This window comes from Anomalospiza imberbis, chromosome Z, assembly GCF_031753505.1.
Source record: "Anomalospiza imberbis isolate Cuckoo-Finch-1a 21T00152 chromosome Z, ASM3175350v1, whole genome shotgun sequence".
Lineage (NCBI taxonomy): Eukaryota > Metazoa > Chordata > Aves > Passeriformes > Viduidae > Anomalospiza > Anomalospiza imberbis.
Window position 1 is genome coordinate 28,326,447 of NC_089721.1, and position 26,087 is coordinate 28,352,533.

Here is a 26,087-nt window from a genome sequence, read left to right on the forward strand (position 1 = left end):
ATATATTTTAAAAATGCATTTTACTTAGGATAATCTTAGTTTTTCCACATATTACTCTCCCATAAATTACATTCTCCTCAGAAGTATTCAACCTATGGTAGGAATCAAACTACATATGGCTCTTTTTCAATGTGTATTGTCTAATAAGAACTGTCATGATTAACAAAATCTGAATTCTTTCTGGCAATCATAAAAGAGTACCTCATTATCATCCTTCATCCTTTAAATTTCCTTTAGGCCTTATTTCTTATTCTTCTATACTTCCAGGAGCAAAATGTTAGAAAATATCTATCAAATTTGTCCTCTGCTCTGTGGGATTTCAGTCCCCAGTTATGTCAGCAGGCATCATGTCCTTGTGGTGCTTGATTTTAAAGCAGAAGTGTCTCAACAAGAAGGTGGTGACCTGCTGGAAATTGTAAGGCATGAAAGAAAAACTAACCCTGATGTACACCATGAGTAAAATGAGAGAAAAATGGGAGGAAAAGGAAAAGGAGGTAAAGATCTATGGGAAGCAATGATGTTGGAAAACATAAGTGTATCAAAGATACACAAAGGACAGATTAAAGAAAGTGCTGAGCATTTCTGGAACATAGCAGAGTGCAGATGATCGAGAACTGGCACAGATTGTCCTGAGAGTTTGTGGAGTCTCCCTCACTGAAGATATTCAAGAACTATTTGGACACAATCCTGTGCCATGTGCTCTGAGATGCTTCTACTTGAGCAAAGAGTTGGACCAGATGACCCCACTGTGGTCCCTATCAACTTTATACATTATGATAGTCTGTGATAGTACTGCAAAACCCAAGATACAGTGTGTAGTATTAGGAGTAGGCCAGTCAGGAGCACAAAGAAAGACCTGTTAATTCTGAATTGGAAACAAGCATTGGTTCAAACCAGAACTGAGATCACTATTTGACTGACCTGGATACTTTCTTTTTCTTTAGATTTTGTAGTTTGTTCTTCAATGGTACATTTCATTGTAATATGTGATTCACATAATACTCTGTCACGCTGAAAAGGTCCATTAAAGCAGTTACTGTTGATGAATCATCCCCTTCGGTGTCACTTATGGTGGTCTGAAGGTACAAAATTTGATTGCATCTCACCAGCACTTAACACCAAGACAGAACAAGCTATCCCTGGACCTGCAAGAGATTATACCAGTGCTGAACAGGAACATGCATTAGCAATCACAATAGAAGTAACAAGTAGCCTAGAGGCTTAATATAGATAATAGGAAGCTCAAAGAATAACAGATATCCTGCCTCTGCAGAAACAAGGCTGTTTTTAACACTCTGCAAAATAATGGTACTATTCTATCCATTCATTTTGACAGAATTATATTGGTTTTATGACGGTGTAGCTTAGAAAAGAATTAGGTTTGTTGTCCACTTGGGAATAATTCATGGTATGTTTATAAAGCATAATAACAAACAAGCAGAAAAAAGGGAAAAAAAGAAAGAAAGAAAAAAAAAGAAACAAGACTTTCAAGTATGGAAACAGCTATCAGGAAATCAGTAGTGTACATACACAAAGGAGAGAGGGACCTTCTGCCTCCTGAGATGCTTCCTTTAATCATTTGCCTATCAACCTCTTCCATCTTTTAATCCATTGCACCTGAAATTTTATGGATTTTTTTTTTCCCTTCAAAAGGTTTTGCAATTTGTACCATCTACTTTCTTTTTAAAGTTGCACAAAAGTTTTCTCCCTATCAATATCTTCTCTCCCTTGAAATGGCAGCCAGTGGAGTAAAAGGAGCTATCTCCTGCCCTGACACCTTGTAGTTGTTGCAATGTGAACGTCTCTTTCCTTTATTCAACCATAGTTCTACAGATTTTACATACCAGGTACCATGTGTATAGCAAGGCTTTATAAATAGTTTTTCAATAGCATACCACATTTTAGAAGTCGTAATATTAACTGAGTGTATTCTCTATGGACAAATTCAGTGAAATTAAACTTCCATCTTTCCTCCTCTCCTCAAGTCTTTTATTTCTATCATTAATGACTTTCAGACAAATAACCTCAGCACTGTTTCAGCAAGGGACACCCTAAAAATCAGGAGAGACATGAAAAACCATGTGCCTCTCATAACCAGAAATAATTAATATCTAAAGTACACGAAGGCTTTCCATTTTTCCAGTCTAATGAAAAATTTGCTGCAGAAGAAAGCAATTCTATGTGATTACACTGTTGCATGCACACATGACTTTATGTCCCACATAAGTACATGTATGTTACAAGTACATACATATAGATATAAGCACATGGCCATAACCTCATCTGCTATAAATTGCTGACTTCAATGGAATTGCATTGCTTCACATTGAAGGTGATTTGGTCCCATATATGTGCCTCTATATATGCTTATATTACAAAGTGAGAAGCATTCTACATTCTAAAATTATTTTAGGTCCGTTGGCTGAAATCCAAGTCTGGAATAACATGAACTTTGAAGCAGACTTTATATAGCATTTTACTATTACTAGTTTTTCAGTAAGTTGCTTAATATGGGAAAGTATTTATACTACTGTAATACATTAAATACTTGGTGAAAAATTTTATGGAAATGTAGGTGATATAATGATTTAAACATTAGTATTCTGTGCTTACAAGTGGTCATGTTGTCTAGTAAGTTTTTCAGGAATTGGCAACTGCATCATGTATCCCGCCTTGTTGACTAAGTGCCAAAAGAAGATGCAAAACTACTATTTTTTACATAGCTTTTAAACACAGCTAGATTACCTGTGTGTTCACTTTGATAAAAGTGTTAATTTCAATTTATGGCTAATGACCAGTCTATTTTCTTCCCCTTGAAACAAGAATGAATATTTTTTCACTGGTGAATTAACAAAGGAACTCTATTTTTTTCCCCAAATTCTAATCACAAGTACTACTTGCCAATTCAACAAAATCTTATACTCAGGTAAATAAATCAGTAATCATTCTACAGAACTAATTAGAGCTGAAAAAATCTAGGCAAGAGTAATTTAAAAAATCTACTGAAGTTAAGATATTAAAAAGACCCTCTATCTTTGTTGTTTCCTTTTGATGCTTTCTGTTCAGATCAAATGTAGAAATGTTCACTGGTAGTAATGTTGCAGGAAAACAGCTAATTAAATGAAAACTGAACAATGTCCATGGAAAAAGAATTCTGAATTTGTTTAAACTAGAAGCCTAAATTTAAATTTATAATTCAATTTACTCTCCAAGGAAAGTCCACATCAATCCCCCCAAACCTGGTCCTGTTCCACTGCTCATTTGAAGCTACTCTTACACCAATCCCTATATTGGGATAGTAAAGGATGTGTAAAGTAACAAGGTTGGGAGCCTGATTCAATTGAAAACAATAGTAAGCGGGGGAACAAGAGGAATTTTTAGCTGATTGGCTTATCAATATGATTTTCTACAAGGCTGTGAAGCTAGTTGTGGTGTCACAATACAGAAGTAGGGCACATAAACAGGGACTTGGCAGAAGAGATGGCACGGCGGATTGGTAATAATGCTGCTTTAAATGAGTATCAAGTAGCAACTGCAAAGTTGTTCTGATTCTACCAACAAAAACGTATCACTGGAATTCATCATAACTATTTTTACATTTAAATCATAGAATACTCTGAGCTGAAAGGGACCAAGAGGTTCCTTAGAGACCTCTTAAGTGAATGACCCATAACAGGGATTGAAGTCACAACCCTGGTGTTACTAGCACCATGCTTTAATCAGCTAAGCTAATTTCATAACTAACCATTGCTGAAATTTGGAATTCCCTTTAGAGCAATCTCATTGAGATCAGGCTGAAGCAGTAATAACATGAGGAGAGAAAATTCTTATGATTTCCAGAGAACTGATTTTAAAATGCTACATTTCCCCCCATAATGGATTAAATGGAACCACTGCTGGTACCAGATGGAATACAAGTATCAGGAGTGTTGGCAACCTGCCCTCCATGCGTAAAGTATCTAGGACTTTAAGTGTACTAATCTGGAAGATTTAGTAGAAGGACAGGACAACATTGATTCTAGGTCCGCCCTGTCACATTGCCAGATATTTTTCTCCATGTACATGTGAAAATAATACAGTATATGCAGGTAGTGTTTTAATGATAGTATCCACCCCAGGCCTGACAGTTTCTGCCAGAAGACCAAGTTAGACTGCTGCTAATGGTATTTGTCTTGAGTGTGCCAATGCTTTCTATCCAATCCTTGGAACAGTTAAAAGAGAATTGTAGCATGAGAGATGCTTTCACTTAAAGTCAATTTAAAAAAAAGAGAAGCTATTCAGAGAAGTGGCAAAGGAAGAAATTTGTCATATTCTCACTCCCACTTACACACAATTATTTACATGAATAGCACCACTGAAATAAAAGTTACTATTTAGGTGTTTACCCATTCATCAAGGAACAGATACAATTCAAATAATTTCATGTTGGAAGTGGTTTTAAGAAAAATCAGGTTTTTCTAAAAGCAGCTCCTTCAAGGGAAAAATACTCAGCTGAACATGCTAGGTATTTTTCTACCCAAATTCTAAAAGAAAATGGAATTTTGTGTTTATACCACCAATGTTTATACTACCATCTGTTATTATCTATATTATGTGTGGTAGTTTTTTGTCTTCAGATATACATTTCTAAGTTCATTACACTAAAATTCCCTTCTTCTCCAATTCCTTAATTTCTCTCCTACCAAAAAACAGATTTACCACATTCTTGTTTTCATCTCATCTATTACTCACTATTTCCCAAAAGCAGAACTAGGTGTTTAGTTCTAATTGTGTTGACAAGTTGCAGTTAAAAGAGTTGCAGTATATGTTTCAGAAGACATATCCACCCTTAATCCTCAGTCAATCCATATCTTCCCAGACAAATGGAGAGCATCTTTTCTAAAAAACATTTTTTCAAAGAGCTGCCATATGATGGTCATTTAGATAAATACAAGTTCAACTCTCCCCCTTTTGCTTCAAGAAGAGCCAAACTAGCATGTTATATAGGTAATGCCACCCAAAATCAGAACAAGACTATAGAAGCTTATGTTTCTCCTTTCCTAATTAAAATGCCACAGACAAGTGTTTGAAATCATTTGAAAAGATCCAATCCTTAAAGCCAACTCTGTTTGGAATAAAAATGTACTAATTTTAGTTTAAAACATGTAGTCAAAGAATGTACTTTACTACTGAGACATTTGTCTGAGACAATAGGATAATTGTTGTGGCCTGTTTAAGTCCAATACTAAGTGAACAGTGCTTCAAAGATGCTTCAGAGGAATAATTTTCAAAATCTAGAGTTCTAGCATAATCCATCCACTTTTTTCCACTCTTCTATATACCTTCCTACCTACCTTTCCTATACCTGCCATTTCTATCATAAACAGGTCTGTTTTCAGCACCTTTTCATATGGGCAGTTTTCTTCAGGTTGATCTTTCAGGTCTCTTTAGCTGTCTCTGAAGTCCTTCTCTTCCTGAGGTAGAGTGACCCACATTTGTTACTATATCTCATAAATTTGCACCTTATCATTGTGGTGTTTTTTACATCATTTGCTACCCCATTCTTCCTTTAGTAGAGAGATTAGTACCACTCATCCCAACAAGGAAGAGTGACAGATCACTAATTTGTAAGGGAAAACACCATGGAGAACTCAGGATGAGAAAGAAAATTGTATTAAACCCATAGCCTACAAGATATGAACACACTAACTCCTAGCTGTGAGCAGTATAGAATCTGTTAGTCCTGCCAGCAGCATGTGCAGGACAAGAAAACAGACATAGACAGTAAAATGTCATCTATAAATGAATACACTGATATGAAGTCCTAACCATGTTGACATGCTGAACCTAAGCCAAGCCACAGCATAAAAGCATGTGTCTTCTCTATTTGCGGTGAGATTTTTATGACAAGATAGTTGATAGTAACCCAGTCAAGGAAATAAGAATGTGATGAGTAGAGATTTTCTTCTTTAAAAAAGAGTAAAAACCCCAAAAACATTTCAACCTGAAAAGTATGAAAGCCTGAAATCACATTATACCTCGGGCATTCCAAAGTGAGAGCTGCCAACATTATTGTCACTGACAGAGCCTGAGTGAGGAGGAAAATTTTTGGCAGAGAAAAAGATCTTGCTTCCTATTTCCACTGCTCAAAGCAGTGGTGTCAGTATTTCAAGAGCTGGTGTCCATAAAAAAAATCCATTGCAAAATAAAAGCGTTGCGGAAGTCTGTAAAAGTAGAAGTAAACAATGTATCAATACACTGATCAAGTATCAATAAAACATTCTGACCTGAAAGGAGTATTTAACCTGGAGGTAAATGATACTATTTTTCTGTTGTGCAAGGACTATATTTGAATGTTATATTCTCCAGGAAGGGTCCAAGCTTTGTTCCATGTTTGCTAAGTTTTTTGTGCAAGAGAACCCATTCAAAGCCATAAGTAAGACTGTATGTAACTTACGTACTGACCAACTGTGCTCAGATCTCTTCAAGTGCTACAGTCTTCCCAGTCTCTCTTAAACCATTTCTCAACAGGCGCCGTCGTCTTTTTGGTGCAGATGTCGGTAGCGCTTATTTAGCACTTCCAGTATGCTGTGATTTCCAAAGCCGCATTTCCCACAGATACCTACTCTTCATGGTGCTGAACTGCATGGAAACCCATAAAGCAAGAGCCAGACCCATAAGGAACCAAGCCCAGTTCAGTCATGCCATGAACAACACGGTTGTTCAGGAGCAGCCAGGACCATTCCTGCAGGCAAATCTTTCACCATGTCAGACCATGGAGGGAAGAGAAGAATGAGGAATGATGTAATAGAAGTATCTGCCTAACTGGGAGAGGACAGAAATTCTATGTCGAGCTCGAGGTGTGGTAAAACTAAGACAACACTTAACTTGAATGAAAGTAATGACAGAGGCATCATGGGGTCCTTGGCGAGGTCCAGTTATTGCCCTACAGGGCCTTCAATGGGAAGTAGCTTGTTCTGCTCACCATGAGGCACTGAGGTGAGAGCAGTGAATATCAGAATAGTATTTCAGCCTCTTTGAGGGAGCAGGGCAAAGCCTCTGAAGCTGGAGGCTTGGCAGCATTTTCTGAGTCAGCATGCTCAGCTGATGACATTTACCCTGCTGCTGGTCCAGCTCTAAAGCAGTGCTGAATTTATCCAAAATGTAAATCACCAAGCTGGACAAAAATATTGTAAGCTTCAAATATCTCACAGAGTCACAGGCCCAGCACCAAGCTCTGGGAGTGTGAGAGAGGGCAGGGAGATGGAGGACAGAAAAGGGTTTAGTTAAGAGGATTGAAAGAAATGGGGACAGAAGGACAGAAAAATAGGTGAAAGTGGCTCAAAATAGCAAAGATGTTGAGCAAATGAGGAAAATAATGAAAAGTATGAGCAAGGTATAAATGCCAGTAATAAGGCAGTGTCAGAGTCAGAAAATAAAAATATTTAAATGACAGGTGACAGGTTTTAAAGAATAATGTAAACTTTTTTTAATGTGCTGTGAAATCACTGCATCTTACTCAAAGGATAATGAAAATATATGATTGTTGCACACAAGGCAAGAAAAATAAAGGAAAAGTATTGAAGCAAGGTCAGAATTATTTTCTTCCCAAATTCTGCATCCATCTAAATATTGTACTTCCTAGCCAGATATCTTTGGAGCATTAATGCTAATAGAAGTTACAAATATTTTAATTTTACTTCATAATATATATAAAAACTTACTAATCTAATAGATATATATTAACTCTTACTATTAATATCATAAAGGATATCTGTTTGTCAGATTCATAATTTACTTGCACAGTGGTGAAACACAGGTTAGTCGACCTGAGCTGATACCATTTAATCAGTGAGACACCAGTATCAGCACTCTTCTTTCACAAGTTAATTGTATTGCCTCTACTGTGGGAATGGCTGTGGCTTAACCAGAGTACCACTACTTTTCCACAGAGGAGGCAAGCATGGTGTGTGTGGTCTCAGTCTGAAGAATTACAAAGCAAGCCAATGTGAGAGTGCATCACCCAACCAAGACTATGCACTGCCTCATACAGGGACACGGTGCTTCCAGTTTGTCTCCTTGTAATACTATTTCAATAGTCAGGTAGATATAGCTCACAGCAGGCAGATACTTACACTGGCCTGCTGTTCTCCAAAGTACCAGTGAGATGGAATTTTAAACAACATAGCCAAAAGAGATTATCCCTGATATGATATAATTACTGAAATGACTATACAACTCAATAGTGTTCTCAAAATATGCTTAGAACATAACACAGTCTGGTACTACCATGCACGTGGGATCATACTGCAAGGGTGTGAGAGATTGGAATGTTTTAAGTTAACTAGTCAAAACAACAAACCATTTGCAGGGCCAGCCGGGTGCTTTGCTGTGGCAGGGTTTGCAACCTCGTTTTTTATTCTGCCGAAGTCCTCCTTTACACAACTGACTCAGTCCTACAATGTTGGGAAGGTATTGTGGCATTCCCTCTGGTGGGGCATAATTGACTCAACTACACTGATGTGAGAGGCAGCTGTCATGTCTTGGGAGGTGTCACATACTATTAAAGACCCCTGATGTTCCCCCAGACTCATTTCTGAGGCCTTCCATACGAGGACTGCCTGTTCCACAGTGCTTCATCAGAGAGTGTAAAGATCCCTGCCACCAGGGAAGATGGTTAGGCACTCCTGCCTGAACCTGGATGTATATAACCCATTGAACTCTGTGTTCTGTGGGCTTCCCCCACAACCAAGGGGTCAACACTGTGACCATCACTTCAACCAAGGGATATCTAAACTGCAACAATCAATTCTTGTTGCTGAATCCACGAGCAGTGGTATCTGTCTACTCTTTTCTTTTCTTTCCTTTCCCTTTATTTCTTTCCCTTATATTATTTCTTAAGTGATATTTTCATGCTTTTATATTGCTATGTTACTTTAGATAATAATAACCAAAACAGCTACATACCTACTTTTAATTGCAACCAAGCAATTTTAAAATAAACCCTACATATATACATTTATAAATGCCAATCACTGAGTATCATTTCACTCTAATCCATCTGAGGGATCTATCTATCTATCTATCTATCTATCTATCTATCTATCTATCCATCTGTCTATCTATCTATCATTTCACTCAATCTATCTAAGGGATATATTTACAAAAGCCTGAATGACTCTCAGCTTCTGGGGCAGGTTATAACTAACAGGCAACCTGGGAATGGTCCTATTATAGAAAGAAAAAAAATATTACCTCAGTTCTCCACTCAAATATCTGGTCTGTCACTGGCATTCGTTTATTTAAAGGTTACATCAGAGGTGGGAAGGGGAGGTAGTAATCTCAGATTGAGAAAAGCTGCCAAAACTGAACTATTGAAGCAAATGCCAGGCCAGGCAGTGTGCCAGTTCACTTATCCTTACTAGCCACCTGCAGTCTGTATTATCAAAGCCCCTGAAGTTTATTATTGCAATATATTATCTCTTCATTATGATATAGAAAAAAAGGTATCGATGTAAAACAATTTTGACAAGTTTTTCTCTGACACTTGTCAGTGAAATCTGTTAATATTTGCATAGGAACAGGATGTAGGAGAAATTTTTTTCTCTCTCACATGCTACAGATTTTATCTCTAACCATATGCTCATGCATATATGTAACTTCCCATTGTTACCACTGGGGGAAAAATTGCCTTTTCCATGAGAAACAGGCAAAGTAAAAGAAAGAGGCATCTTATCAAGTAAATATTAAATAATTGCATTCTAGGAGGGGAAAGTACCACCATTGATTTCAGTGGAATTGCATCTAACAGCTCCCTTGCACATTGGCCTCAGCAGATAAGGAAAGGTCTCACAAGACAATGACATGTAGATAATAGTAACAAAGCAAGTAATTCATATTAAAATCCTTTAAATTTTGGAACAGAACTCAAGATAGTAGTCCTCAACTACTGCCTTTGCCAAGCCAGAATGGCATTTTTTGAATCACATCCCACACTGAGCGGGCATTTCTAATAGTCAAATGATCTTCTGAAAAATTGTATCTTGACAATTTTCTCAAACTACAGTACTAAGTGTAACAAAGCATGTGACTCTGTGTGGTTTGTTTGTTCTTATTTGAAATACAGGTTTTTTTGCATTAAAGCTAAGGGATTGGACTTCCCATATTTTAGGGGATTATTTATTTTTTTATCAGATAGATTGTTATCATCTCTAGCACTGATTTAGTACTGTTATAACTGTAAGAGTCTGAGAATATTATTAGCACAACAAGTTCTGTAAGGAAAAATTATATCTGTTATGTAGACTAACTGACATGTTTGAGGAAAAAAAAAAAAAAAAAAAAAAAACAACAGACCAGCTGCAGATCTGTCTTCCAAAAGGGCTCATCTGTTATTCTCACTATATCAGCCACTCTATCGAAAAACAGAATTTCTCCTCCAAACTTTTCCTACTGTCACACTGTGAGTCTAAATTTCTGTCTTTTGGCAAAGAGAAGATAGAGTCAGAGAGGAGGATATAAAGACAAAAATAACTCGATGGGTAAATACCGGTTTCCCTAAATTGGGGCATAAGTATTTTTCTTTTTCTGCTATTTTTGGGTCTACTTAGGATCCAGTCCTTGGCTGTTTTTTCCACACAAAATGAAGCTTTCCTCAATACAAGGATGAGGGACAAAGCAGTATAGAATACCTAGAACAGCTGGCCCAAACTCTGAGCTCCTAGTGAAAAAAAGAAACAGTAGAGCCCAGAAGCAGCCCATCATCAGTGCCCTTGGAGGTTTTTTTTTTTTTTTTTGTGCTACTCTTCATACTTCAAGGGTTGGTACATTTTATATAACAGCTGTAGCTAGGTAAAACAAAACAATGACTGCTAAGCATTGTTGACCAAGAGTGTGACAAATTCAAGTCATTTGTACCAAATACTCTGTCCTTTGTTAGAATCTTCTCCAGATTAAAAAATATCATTAGCACCTGCATTCTAACGATAAGGACAAAGACATAAAAGGACTTGCTCCAAGAAGGTAAAAGCAACAGTAACAGAGGGCAAAGCAAAGAACTTCACTTGACAGCAAAGAGATAGGATAATACACCCAGGACCTGCTGCACTGTCTTCTCAAACAAATCTTCATTCTAATGATAAAAGTTGTCTTAGCCTGAGGGTTACTATCCTTTGGATTCACAAAGTATTTACTGTAGCTGAACAATTGTAACTACACTTTCTTGCTGTCATGTGTTTGTTTGTTTGAGGTTTTTATTGTTTGGTTGGTTTGGGGGGGTTTTGTGGTTTTTTGCTGCTGTGCCCACCTGAAGCCCCCTGGCTTCACCTGCCCAGCTGTTGCACAGACAGCTGCAGGGGACACTCCCCTGTATCTCGAGGAGAGTCAGGGAGTGGCTTAGACGGAGTGCTTTGCTGTCAGTCCAGTAAGGAGGAGACACAGTGTCCAAGGAAGTAATAAAGAAGTCAACTCAAGGCTGGGGAAACAGGCTCAGGTTTAATCCATGTTCTGAGGATCTCCAAACACCAGAGAATCCAGCAGCCGAGAGCACTCTCTACACTCTGGCAACAGTTTAAATACAGGGGTGGTAACAGTGAGGAAGGAATGCCTATTATCCAGTGAGGGGATTTGGGGGAGTGGAAAGTGAAGGGATAGATGGGTACAAAAACCAATAGGGGATGTCTAAGGGAGGGGCTCCTGGCCCTCTCCCAATCACTCAATGCTCAGGGTAGAAGATTATGGAAGTGTGGGGTGGGGAGCCGAGTGATGGACAAGAAACCAAGGGGGAAGCAGAGGGATGACTACGCATTTTCAAGGAGATTGACACTGAGGAAAAGGTGGGAAAGCTTGGGGTAAATCACTGGGAGAAAATGGGGGGTAAAGGGACAAACCATTGCAGAACAATTACAGAAATGTGAAAACACAATACAACAGTTTTTGTGGGGTTTTGTGGGTTTTTTAAATTTGCTTTTTGTTTGGGTTTTTGTTGCTCTGGTTTTGGTTTAGGTTCAATCTTGTTTTGTTTTTTACTTGTAGCAAAAATACACAGCTATTACAGTAAACAAAAAAAATCTTCAGAACATCACTTGATGGTACTATTTGCAAGGTTCATTGTGATTTTCTTTGAGGATAATAGAGCTTTTCAAGGTACAAACAACATGGTCCAAGTTAATCTCAGCTGTTAAAGAACAGATCTCCATCAGCTTCAGCTGCCATTTGACCATGATTTGAATTCTCCATCAGATCTCCTTTAGCAAAAATAGAATTATGCTTCAAATTTTACTGATGTACTTCTAGAAAGGGAGATCTAAATAAATATTTTTTCATATATATTTATATATAATATCAACAAAGGCCTCTTCCTTTTGATTTTGTCAGACAGACAGTACTTAAAGCTCACTTTCAGAGGGATGTGTGTATTTGCAGGTCAGCTTCATCAAACATTCATTGTTCAATACTGTGACAGCTGGTAGCAGGCATACATACTCTTCCCTTGTTTGGTTTTCTGATAGAACCTGTCAAGTACTGGTTGTTTGTATCTGAATTTGTCACCCTCTCAGCAAGGTTACAGATTTCTTACCATCAAATCAAACAAAAAGAAAAACTGTACAAACTCTAATGCTAATTTTTAACCTCAACTAGAAATGCAAAAACATAGGGTTTTAATCAAAATAACCATTAATAAAGAAGTGCAGTTCATTTTTGTTTATTCATTCTAACAGACTACAAAATCATAAAATCAAGCCCCTGGGAGCAGTTGTTGATCCCTTCACTAGCAATAAAGCAAACACTAATCATAGCAGGTGTTATCCCTAGCAGGGATGCCAGGCAAGATCAAGTATTTCTGGCTTGTCAAGTGTACCTGTATAGTGGGATGAACCAGTCCGTGCGTACTGAGCAGCAATCATTCAGTGTAGGCAGGGTCAGTTTTTGCACAGATTTGGAGACTCTACCTGCATTTCAGTCCCCAGGACTGAGTTCATTATGCACTTGCTAAATGTGGAGAGTCTCGACAGTTAAATACTGCTGTATTAGTGACTCAGGACCAAGTACATCAAAACCTGGGGCAGGGTGATATGTTGCAAATAGTCAGAAATCTTCTCACACAGAGAGAGCAAGAGAAATGTATCTGTCTGAGACAACCTACTTTGTCTTGATAGAAGCCACAGCTATCCAATTCAGCTCAGTTGTGATGAGGAGGGTGACACCAACACAAGTAAACTTGCCAAAAGAGATTTGCATTTTTGAGTGCAATGTAAATTCCCAATTTGAACCTACATGTAGTATAAAGACAGCAATAGTTATAACAACCTAAAGTACTGCAAAAACACCACCTATGATAAAATCAAGAGATCAGATTTAAAAGCCTTTTAAATACCTAAAGCTCACAGAACTGAGCTGTAAGTGTATCAGGAAGTGTATTGGGAAATTTCACAAATGCTGAAATTCCTCTGACCTCACAAAGTACATATGTAGGCTGTCTGTATGTTTTTGTATACTGCACATGGCAATTTTTTTCCTTTCTCAAGACAACTTGATAATATTTCAGTACAGGACTTCTGTTTGTCTATTAACATTTATCCCACAAAAACTAACAAAAGCAGAACCAAAGACAGAATAAGCAGAACACCAAGAAAAGAAGTATACAATGATTCAGACAAGTTCAAATTGCATTTCTCTTGAGGAAAACATTAGAAAAATATTATTCAATGTACCTTTAAATCATAGAGGAAAAATCTTAGGAAAAAAGAAAGATATTTACACATTTTAATAAATGTGAAAAGAAGATATAGAAGCTATACAGTAGTACTATGAGACCAACAAGCCACTTCACATCAAACATGTAAGAAAAACATGTCTCACACTCATATCCATTGGAAAAGATAAGAACCACACAGTCTTGCTAATAAACAAACAAACTAATAAATAAATAATTAATGATAGAGAGCTAGATAATGTGTATGTGTACAATAATGTGGAAATGTGTATGTGTCATCATGTAATTGATACAAAGTCTGGTTGCAGAGCAATTTAGCTTCAAGATCCTAGTTCAGCTGAGTATTTAAAGCACAGGAGTGAAGAATTTTTCCTAAGATTGAAATTAGACACAGGCTTAAGTACCTTGTTAAATGGAGACATCTGTTCTCCTTAACATAAGACTTTACAAAGAGAACTTTATCCTTTGTTTTGTGAAATGACCCAGACACAAGAGGAAAACCCATTGTCTTTTGGAATCCCACAATTTCACTCTGTATTCAACCACTTTGACAATTTCCTTGAAAAGTTGTTCAGTTTTTTGTTCTTGATCTTGAACAGCTACAGGTCACATTCTGCTTTCAATTACTTCACCACCATTGTCTTCTTGAACAATTATTCTCCTAAGTGTTACCCTAAAACTTCAGGATACGCTAGTGAAAAGTATGAAAATAAAGGCACACTACACTTTGAAATCTCCACAAAGTACCAGTATCATCAGTTCTTTGTTCAGAATTATGTTTCAGAACTGAAATGCAATGTTCCCACTGAACGCCTGCAAAATCCCAATTACTGCTTCAGGTTTGAATAGTAGCTCTGTTGCAGCTTTTGTTGAAAGGAGCTCTGTTGCATCCTGAGAGGCAAGAATGACTTTCAGGATACTGATGTGTGTGCCATAAAACTACTCTCCCATGTACTCTACTTTATGCATGAAAACAAATGTATTCATGTTTGATCTCTTCAAGAGCGAGTCTGGTCTCTGCAGAGAAAGAAAAGGATTTCAATTCCTGCAAGGGAGACTTGAAAGCAGAATAGGTGGGTTTCACATGGTCTGAACCACATTTTATTTTTGAGCTTTCCCTTCTCTTGCTAGAGTTAGACTGTGATAAGAACTGACTGTGTCACCAAAGCATTTTCATGACCTACAAATTACCCCTGGTTTAAGAGCTGGTGTATCCTTCACTGCAAGATATTCTGAGGGGAAGTGTGTCTACAAGAGACACCCAGGCATTTTTATAAACTCTTTAGGCTTCTGGTGTCTTTTGGTATCATATGTGAACAATCAAATCAGTTCTGATTTGAACGCTGTCACTTGGATTAGGGTTTATCTATCGCATGGTAGCACTGAGTTAGCAGGCCGCGGAGATGAATAGAAGTACTGATTGCTGAACTGACAGCCTTGAAGATGAGTAGCATTATTTTATCACATCCTTCATTGCAGCATGTGCCAGTGGGTTTTAGCTGTCACATTTTTTTAAATTATCAAGCCTCAGAATAAGAAATAGGGCTGGTTTCTTAGTGCATAAAAGTCCCCTTCTCTCCTTCTGATCCTACCAAAGCTGCTGGCTTTTATTTTGTGAAATTGTGTACTTACAGGTTAATTTGAATAAACAAAATACTTTCTTCTGTAAACCACAACATATGTGGCTACTAATTTAGTGGCTGTTTAGTGCCCCACTTTCCAGTGCAGTTCTTATTGCCAATATGTTATGAAAGAGGGAAATCACAGCAGAAATATTTAAACCTATTTCTGAAGGTAAAAGTAAAAGCTCTATGTGTTTTTAAGCCACCTTACTCATCACACATATTAAGGTCCATTAGCTAGACACATTCGGATGGCAGTGCAGTTTCTCACATTCCCTCCAGCAGCTTGCTGCCCAAGCCTGTGTTATGTGCAGTTACCATTTCTCACTCAGGTGCTTTCCCTGATGCATCTACCTGCCTTCTGCCCCCAAGTCTCAGTCTCTGAAGACTGCTTTTGACAGTGTTATGAGGGGCTACAAAAAGTTGCTAGAAAGCTCAGACTCCTGATTGAATGACAAGTGCCCACCAGATCCTCGGGAGTTTGAGCTTGATCATTAAAAGGAGAGGAGACAGCCACCAGCAGTATCAGTAAACAATTTGACGCAGTGATGACACATCCTGCCTCATCCTATAAGCCTACCCTTTTCCCATGGTGGAGTACTATCCCTATTCCAGCTAAGAGCTTCACATCACTGGTAGATGTGGGACTGGGCTGGTGGCACAAAAGGGTTGCAGTAATTTGGTGTCACAGCTCTGTGCTGCACCATGACAAGGGGAACAGGCGCATTTGTGTGACCTCTAGCTGGGTCCGTGACCCATTGCTCTGCTCCCCTAGCACAGTGCAGTGAGGCACAGAGACTGAGGCATGGGAAACCCCTTGTGGCCCTCAGCTCGGCCCTCTGCCCAGCCTAATTAGTCAGATCGATCGTGTGTTAAATCTGAAAATATCAGGCTGCATAGAAAGGATCTACTAAATGAGTCAAGCAATTTTCCTGGATGTGTGATGCAGTTCCACTTTCTGTTGCCTCATTCAGTACACAGTAGCCCACACCAAACCTGTTCATGTGAAAGTACACAACAAGACTGAAACCAAAATCTAAATCCTTTTCCCTATTGAAGATACAACTAATAAGACAGCATTCTTTAGCAAAGAGACAGTTCTAGTTTTCTAAAACATTTGTGGAATACTCTTCTTCAGTTACTGCTTAGCAATACTAAGAAACATATCCTCCAGAAATAGTAAGAAGCATACCCTTGTGACATTGTAATTAATGCCCTAGGGGAAAAAAAAAAGCCAAAACCAAACCAAAAATCAGTGGAACACAGCATCTGCAGGATTAGACCTTCAGAGAACTTTCATCATTTCTTAACAGCAGTACCCAAACATTCAACACCCCAAATCATAAAAAAAACTGATTTGCTAATTACTTCATTCATCATGATTTCATTTTCTGTAGAAAGCAATTTAATTCTTATCCTTCCTAATAAAAGAAGCATTTTGTCATCTCTCCCACCCATCCTGAGTTAGACTGCACAGATGCCACCATGACAGTAGATCAAATGTCATGATATTTCTTACCTGAAAGGGCATTACAGCTTCAGATATCAGGAACTGCACTCACATTAAAACAGATTATTTTAGCATTTGTGCTCAAAAAGAGAGCATTTTAAAAGATTCTGTCATTTTTGGAAGCTTCTTAGGATTAGATCGTACAATGTGGGTAATGATTAATAGAAAACAGTCAAAAAGAAAATCCTTCCAATGGGAGAATGAAAAAAAAAACACCACAAGGCCATTTGCCTTTTAAGGAGAGAAGAAATGCCTAGACAGGGGATTTAACATGCTTTTGCAAGGAAGAAGTCTCCTCACAAAGAGGAAATAATTTAGTCAATGTAAGAAAAGCAGTTTTTAGATTCATTGTCATAATTCTGCACTGCAGAATTTTACAATTTACAGGGGCACAAAGGGAAGTACTGTTTCTTTCGGGCTCACATTGAATGAAAGTTTAAAAGAGGAAATGCTTTTACACAGTGAGAGAGAGCTGAAATATTCCACTAGAGTGGGACACAATCTTACTGCAAATCAATTTAGTGGATTGCTGTCATCTATTTCCTTTTGATTTAAAACTAGAAACAGTAGTATTTAAACCTACTTCTTGAAGTCTCAGGCATATTTTAGTATGAGGAAAGACTCCGAGTTGCTGAGCAAAGTGTAAACGTTTGATAAACTAGTGTTTTCATGAGACTGTGGATGGAAATCATATCTTTTTCCCTTTGGAAATACTTTTTGACAAAATTTGACGAAATTAAAAAAAACCCTAAAATACACATAAAAGGAGTGATTCAAACAAAACAAGAACAAACATAAACTAGATCATTATTTCAAATAACAGGATAAGGTTTAAGTGCTTTCTGAAGTTCTGTCCCCAGCTATGCAGAGGTGCATGAGATTGGCTAGATCCTGTATAACAGATACCAGAAAATCGTGCTGGGTAAGTTAACATATGCTGGAAACAAATCCAGGAAAGATCAAAATGCAGCAAAAAAAAAAAAAAAAGGATTATAATAATGAAGAAAAAGAGAGACAAGGAAAATGAGACCTTTACAGATTCATGTCTCCAAGGATCTATAAATGACCTCTCCTGTACAAGGAACACATGGATTCAGGGTGGAAAACAGAGGTATCTCCCTCCCACTGATTCACAGCAAGAAGCCCCTCACACCAGTTCTTTCTTCAAAGCCACATGACCTGGTAAAGGCTGGGTTTATAATTTTAAGTGAATTTCTCTTGAAAAAGAAAGAGGGATAAAAGTTAAGGTTGGGAAAAGGCTAAAAAAAGATGTCCCGTGTTCCTTGGTCCTAAGGACGAGCACTCTAGTGTGGATGAATCTCTTTTACATGGCAAAAAAGAAAACCTTAAAACTGTGGGAAGTGGGAGGATAAAAAGCTACTTAATCTGCCTGATTAATTTTTAATGAAGGAACGTGGCTTAGCAAGGAACAGTATCATGAGAAGCTGGTTTTAAAGAAGACTATTTTAAATCTGCAGCATTCAAACTGATTTGAAATGAGATTCTGAGAAGGTGCTAAGATAGCTGAAAGGGCTGCAATTGCACCTGGAATGAACATGTGTCTCTGTGGAAAAGGGAAAGCTGGTCACTTGGGTAGGCCACGGGGTGGGAGCAAGGAGACTTTTTGGAAGTCATCACAGTGGAAGTAAAGATGAGGAGAGACTGCAGACCTGGGGAGGCAGGAGATTCCCTACTGATCTTCCCAATTGACAGCAGAAGCCCTTGCAATGCAGGGCAATGACTCATAGTGACCATCAGCCCCTGCCCCAGTTGCCCGGGGATCTCTAGGAAAACATATGCTCAACTACTTCACTGCTCTGAGGCCCAGATGCTTAGCAGCTCTCTTGGGAGGAAGCTGGTACTTACCTTGCAGAACTGTTATGTTCTCCCTGTGATAATAGACCTCTAGTTCTTATAGTCCAGATAAAATTATTTTTCAAGTGTTGAAAGAGTAACTACCTGTTTAAGACATGTGCCATTTTGTGACTAATAAAATCTATACATGACATACATGTATAGACACAAAAATGTTTAGGGCATTATAAAACATGAAAATTATAATTTCGGTGTTATTTTATTTTCAAACTCTGAAATAACTTTGACTTATTTTATATGAGATCTCATTTTCTAAAGCAGAGTTCTGAAGTCTAAAATGTGTATGTTTACAAGAGAGCATAAATTTAAAACAACCTGGGACTGGAACAGCATTCATACTTATAGTGAAACATTTTCTTGTTGTTTTATCCTGAAAAAAAAATAAAAATAATATCCAGAATAACACTCAATGTAAAACATATTAACCTGGAGAAAAATTTTATGCAGGCAAGTTATAAATCCCTGGAAATATTACAGTAGCAAACCACACTGACCTTTAGCTCTAGGACTGCAAATGGTAATGGTACAATAATTGTTGTATGTCCTTTTATTGTGTGACTCCCAACTCCCCCAGCCTACTAGGAAATGGGAAATGATGGCCTTTAGCAATCCTTTAAATTGAAGGTATAGGGATGCCTTAAGATTATTCCCATTTATATATAACCATGTAGCACTATTATTATTTATATCTTGCTAGCAGCACTTGGAGCACAGCTTTTCCTGTGGGTAGCTTTGTAAAGGAAGGTGCTCTGTGTCTTGAGCAAGAATTAAATCTGTGTAGATGATGATGATGCCATATAAATGCCTTCTTTTCATATTTATGTGAATTAACACTGCAGTCTCAGAGAGGAGGATTCCATGCAGCATTCAGCAGTATCAAAAACAAGCAAGATTTAATGATGAAGATGGACATTTATATACCTATAAATACTCAGCATTGCAGCAATTAATGCAAGATGAGAAATGACTAATCAGGAAATAAGGCTGGATGTTTGGCATTTAAAGCATTCTCTAGCCAAAGTGTTTGGACAAGATCTTGATTTCCTCCCATTGGCACAGTGTGGGGATGGATCTCTTACACTTTTCTGGAGAGACTGGTGTAAGGACTCTGGATGAAGTGGGCATGAGAGCTGACTGGCACTACAAATTCTCTTGTTCTAATGATTTCCCAGAGACTGGCACTGCTAAATATCAAAAATGCAATGAAAGTTTTCCAAAGTCAATGAACTAAAAGAAAATTACAAGACCCTGGGATATGTTCTGTTTGGTTTTATGTATTTTTTATAAATGTTGCTAACAAAATTGAACCAGACAGACAATGAATTCAGTAATTCAGTAACTTTTCGTGAGAAGACATATATCCAAGAGGCATAACCTGTTTCTTTATGCAGTGGTAAGATTAACATATAAAATGTATAAATGTATAAAGTGTATAATGTGTAAAATAAAACTATTGAGCTATTTTAGTACTTTTCCTGTCATGCATTCAGGATCCTCTAAAGTTGTCACCAGCTACTGTTTAATTCCCTACCCTTCAGGGTAATGTAAGAAAATTGAAGAGATTAGAAGCTTTCTCTTTCTTGTTCAATGCATTTGTCTTGCAGTAAATTGGTACCAACCTTCAATCTCATGGTCAGGGCTCTCCAGGGTCCTTCCACTGATATGACAGAGCAGTCAGCTTGATAAATGGTGCACAACCCCTTCAGCACAATAGAGAAAGCTTTCTTCCCTGCATATGCAGTTGTCTCTCCCACACTGGAGGGAGAGGAAACAATTAGCTGTCTTAGTGCACTAAGAAATGCCACTATTCTGTTTATGTTGTCTGTGTTAATTAGAAGATACATTTGTTTCCCTCTTGATTAATTATTTCATGGGCAGTGGCAAACACAGACTATGAACAGAACTGAAAGAAAGGCAGAATACTTTGCCTGGAAAATTAACTTCAGAAAACATTAAATAAAACATATTCACTGAAGAGGCAACTCATAAAATAGTTAAATATATGCTTAACTTCAAGTGTAGGAGCTACTGGTGATGAAGTAGGGGGACTGCGCAGTGTTACATTATGGCCTTACTTGACCACCTTGTTGAATTGCAGCTAACAGATAATTAATTAACACAGGCACTAATGTAAGCACTGCATTAAAGTGCATTAGCAAAACATTTAAGCAAATACTTCACTCCTATTCTGGTTCATTCTGCTTCGGCAGAATGAACCAGAACTATTTGCTGACATTCACTTCCGTGAACTGGGCATACTTAAAACACTGAAAAGGGGTCATGTTGGTGTCACGATCCGCCCATAGGGACAAAGGAATCATAATGGTTCTTTTCACCTATCCCAAAAGTGCAAAAGACAAACAGCAGGGGACTATTAGTTAATCACAACAAATGCACCTTTATTAGGGGCCAAAACAGTAAATGTGATAGTGGGGTCAGAAAGGAGATAAAAGGATAGAGAGAGAGAGAGAAGAGAGGGATAGGAATAGCTACCAACACAGGCAAGATCCTCAGTGGTCCCTACGATGGGGATCCATCTTGTTCTGTCAGGGGAGTCTCCGAAGTTCTGGTCAACTCAGGGGTCCAGTTATAGTCCACCGAGGAAAAAGGGGGGAACATGCAGGACAATGAGAGTCTATTGAAGTTTCTGTGGGGGAACAGGTGAGTCTACTGAAACCACCAAGGCAGGACGAACACAATGAAGAATAAGTCCATTGGAACCACTGAAGGAGAACAGGTCATGTCATTAGTGGTCATACCATCTTTTTCCCCACTCCCTGTGGTAGGGGTCTCAGTCTCAGTCCGTGGGAGGGGGGTTTTCGATCTCCATCTGTCACAGTGGGAATGAGGCAGATGGGGGATCTTCAGTGAGAGACCACTAGAGTCACCCTAAAAGTTCATTCGACTTAAGGGTGGAGAGTAAGCAGGCATCACAGCAGGCTGCTCCTTGCTAGGTCCATGCCAGGTCTTTGCCAATTCCTTGGCATGTCCTTGTCAGGCCTTGTTTGGAACAGCTAGCGTGATGGTACAGCAACTGCACCTGCAATGTCGGCTTCTCCAAGCCGGAACTGCAGTGGGGGAAGGAGTTCCTCCTCATGGCAGTTGGAAAGCAAAAGGAAAATGAGGGGGGCTTCAGATGGCCTCTTAGAGTTGGTCCTTTTCACTGTGTGCTAAAATATAAAGGGATGATGGAGGGTAATGAAAGGCCCTTGCAAGTCAGATTTTCAGATTCTTCTTTTACAAGAAACTTGGACTTAAAGAGAGGCCTCTTTGTATGCATTTGTGTACACACCCATATATTTCAAATTTGCTCATGCAGGTAGCTGATCTAAAAGAACATAATGTAAAATTTATAATTGACGGTTGTCTAGAGCATTTAAACAAACAAGTCAGCAAGCCTTAAAGCATTATTGACAGGAGATAAAAATGCAGAGGATCAATTTGCAGTGGGACAATAAATAAAGGATCATTTCCTGTAAAAGGATTAATTAATTAATTAAGTCATACCTGTTGAAGATGAAGCAGTATATGTGCTAAGTTTGATGCAGTTCCCTATTAAAAATCTATAACAATTTTACCCAAAATAACACACACCATTAAATAATGCTATTAAGCAAGCTAAACATGTACTAAAATCAGTTATTTACTAAATAGTCCATGAAAAGTGACTGAAAGTATTTAGGAAGCGTGCAATTGAGGGGTAAGTATCAGCTTGTTCTCAAATTGGCTACACTTTCAGATTTCAAAACATATCAAGTGTTGCACACCAAAGTCATGTTTTGTATTCCTGCCTATTCCTGACCTGCCATTTCACTTCAAACTTAGAATTGATCACTTTTCTCTATCTGTCGCTTTGTGCCTCTGGCAATGCACAGGACTGGGAGAACAGTGTGTGATACAGGCCAAACAGTGAATAGTAGTTGCTAGTAAAGCCAATGGGATGAGGTAAGGACAAAAGGAACAATCTCATCTCTAAAATTCCTTGCCTTAGTGCATTTGCCAGAGCCTTAGGGCTAGATGTTCAAAGCAGTGTGTGCAGAGTAAGTTGCCTGCCACTCTTAGGGAATACAAGCTGGTTTTCAAATTGCTGTGAATAGATTGTGGTGCAAAACATATACCATGCAAGATACAAAAGGAGCTGAAGAAATCCTAGAACTGTGGTTGGAGTTACAATCTGCTTTTCTAAAACTGCATGTTACCTGTCCCAAGTTTACAAGGAAAGTGTGGTGGGTTGACTCTAGCAAACAACTGAGCACCCACATATCTGTAGGATCAGGACACAATGGAAAGAAAGTGAGTGAGCTCATGGATCAAGTTAAACAGAGTTTAATAGGTGAAGCAAAAGCTGTGCATGCAAGCAAAACAAAGGAATTTGTTTACTACTTGCCATGGGTAGTCGGTGTCCAGCCACTTCCTGGAAAGTAGAGCTTGAGCACACATAACAGCTAATTGGGAAGACAAACACCAGACCAGATGTCTTCCTTGTCTTTCCCCTCCCTTGAACTTTTGTTGCTGAACAAGACAAATTATGGAATAAGATATCGCTTTGGTCAGATCTGATCAGCTGTTGTGGCTGTGTCTTCTCTCAATTTCCTGACCTTCCTAAGGCTTTTCAATTTGGGAACAGTGGGCAAAAAACAGAATAGCTTGAAGGTGTTCAGGTATTTTTCAGCAGCAGACAAAACATTGGTGTATCAACACGGTTTTACCAAATAAGGAAATAAAGAAGCAGCACATTGATTTACCACATAGAACATTAGATCTATCTCAGCCAGATTCAGCACAGACAGCAAGAGAGCTGACACCCACCAATGAAGCCTCTTTCAATCAAGATGTCACCAAAATGTGTGAAAGACAGAAATGCTCCAACAACATATTTTCAGTGTTAGAGGATCAAGGATCACTTTATTCTGGCTAGGATGTGCAATAGAAATAATTTCATCTACACATGTCTGGGATGTGCAGTGAAAATTAGTCTATCACACATGGTTCTTTACCAGACTTTTCAGATATGTATACAGACAAAACCCAAAGAACTTCTCATACATTGGTCTTAAATTACACAGTTCTTAGTATTCAGTTTCCTATTGGTTATTGTTCTCTTTGCCTTCAATGCTACTTTGGTCCTCATCCTTTGTTTCTCTTATCTATCTTTTCCCAGACCAGGTGTCTCTAACCTCTCCAGGGAGTGATGATTGGAGTTATGTTCATTAATGTTTATCTCCTGTGTACCTTCTGTCTACTCCAAATTTGTAGCTCGTCAGGCATCACCAGATGAACAGAGAAAGTTCTCTTTCTTTTAAAGAGGAAGTTCAATTCCCCTGCCCCTGAGCAGAGAACAAACCCCTGACTAAAGTTACATTAAAAAAATTGAAAAGTTTTATCATTTCCAACAAAGTCAGCCCTTGTCCCTGGGGCACATCCTTTCAAAGATGATAGGAACCATCATTTGTGTGGACAAATCCAGTTCATCACCAGCCACCTGACAAATCTGTCTCCTTTTCATTTTTGTCGAGGCAAATCAATCCCCTTGGCAACTTACTGATTATGACAACAACATCCTCTCCTCTGGTCTCTGCCAACAATAGAGGCCATGCTGCCTCAGAAGTATGGGTCAGGAAAAGAGCTTGTTGTGTGAGGTGGTGACTTTCACAGGTGAATATTTTAGTCTGGTTAAGACCAATGATGGAATATTTTATATATATTGACCAAGAATTTGACATGTTTTATAAACAGGCTTAGCAAGCATGAACAAAGATCCTACTGAAGGAAAAACAGTAGAAGATCCATGTCACTGAGACTTAAACCTCATCTGTAATTCCTCTGTCAACCCAAAAAGACTTGGAGAAACTATTTTAGCATGTTTTTGACTTCAAATCATGATAGAATTTGATTTTTTTCTCTAGAGACCCGGTTTGAAAATTCATAAAACCTGTGACATTACTGAATAAGTATGATATTTGCATTAGAAGAGAAAAATTGCATGTGAATATCACTCATTCCTCTACTCAGATGTCTAAAGACCACTGTTCCTCATTGTTTCTAATACTGAGTTCTACAAATGGTGAATGATTTGGGATTGGCAGTTTAAGAGAATTCTAAAATGGCCTAAGGGACACATGCAATGTCTTAACATCCTGAAGAACATCCCTAAATTTATTTTAGAACAAGATGCTGTATATGAACATATTACTGAACAAGCTTTTAATTTTTAAAGGACCACTGGTGAGTTCATATTCATTGTTTTCTTAGTAAAGAGATAATATTTTTTTGCCTACTGCTGTTTTTTGTCCCTGCCCTTACACATCATGGCATTTAGCCTGTTCAACATTCACACAGTAAACAAGCAATTTCTCTGAGTGTCATGAGATCTTCTCAAGACATTTCATTTAACATTTATTTCCAGTGGAGCCAGCTGATGCAAATGGACACTTATTCACTGTTGATCCTGAAATATAAGTTCCAGAAAAAATGTTGGTAGATTGAGTAAAACATCCAGACTTGTAATCTAGCACAGTATATTTTCATTCTCCAGCGCAGGTCACCATGGATCTTTTATTCAATGCAGAATAGTTGCTGCAGTTTTATACTACCTGACCCGAGTAATAAGGAACTCATTAAAACCTATCTCCTGATTTTCCTTTACACATAGACCTCCCAGCACTTTAAGCCATACCTAATGAATCCAAGTATTTTAAGGGATTATGTGAAAATTATCTGCCATTCTTTTGTATGTGAAATCACCCTTTTATTTTTCTCTACTACATTGCTAGCATAACTAGGAAACAATATATTAACCTAATTACATATTATTTATTAGGCAGCAAGCAAATAAGTCATTCAAAAACAAATCCCTGTAGTTATTCATAGAGCTGCTTTGGATGACAAAGATATAGTAAACCAAGCAATCTTTCATTGTATTTACTGCACACTCTTTGTACTAATGAACAATAACCGGCTTTACTTAAATAATGGCTTCTGTTCTGAGTTGTGGTAAATGTTATACAGACCATATTCATCAAAAGCATGTCAAAGCCGTGCATGACCTTTATTTCTTTTGCTTGCACTTGAAGAATTTGGGTAGCTGGTGAATAGTGATGATATAAAGGGCTTAATAAACATCATGTAAAATAATTAGTGTCTTTAAAAAAACAACATGCATAATGTACTAGTGGCAGCTCAGCCCCTGAGAAACAAACAGTGAAGATGTTAGCAATTTATTTTTATAACCCGTACCTTTCAAAGAGCCTATGCATTCCCTTTGCTTTCAGTTTGAGACAGGCTTCCTCTGTGTTCTTAAGCATGCATTAAATCTGCACCTCAGTGGGAAGAAAACTTCCCATTAACTTCACTCATCATTTGGAATTAATGAAGGCTATAAAGCAAG

At 38.1% G+C, this 26,087-nt stretch overlaps 1 protein-coding gene and 1 long non-coding RNA gene across 4 annotated transcripts in view; one reads left to right on the forward strand and one right to left on the reverse strand.

The window, feature by feature from the left end:
• Positions 1-26,087, reverse strand: part of LOC137464711 (uncharacterized) — a 93,245-nt gene that overhangs the window by 64,380 nt on the left and 2,778 nt on the right. The window contains exons 2-4 of one of the 3 annotated variants that reach the window (XR_010994381.1): positions 25,937-26,075; positions 20,320-20,455; positions 9,159-9,207 (exon numbers count right to left, since the gene is read on the reverse strand). This is a non-coding gene — a long non-coding RNA (uncharacterized lncRNA). Of the gene's footprint in view, positions 1-9,158; positions 9,208-13,921; positions 14,711-20,319; positions 20,456-25,936; positions 26,076-26,087 lie in introns of those variants that run through there. The other 2 variants (XR_010994382.1, XR_010994383.1) reach the window with 2 other exon arrangements.
• LOC137464710 (guanine nucleotide-binding protein G(q) subunit alpha-like) overlaps positions 1-26,087 on the forward strand; it is a 469,877-nt gene that overhangs the window by 9,293 nt on the left and 434,497 nt on the right. The gene's annotated exons all lie outside the window — the stretch shown is intronic.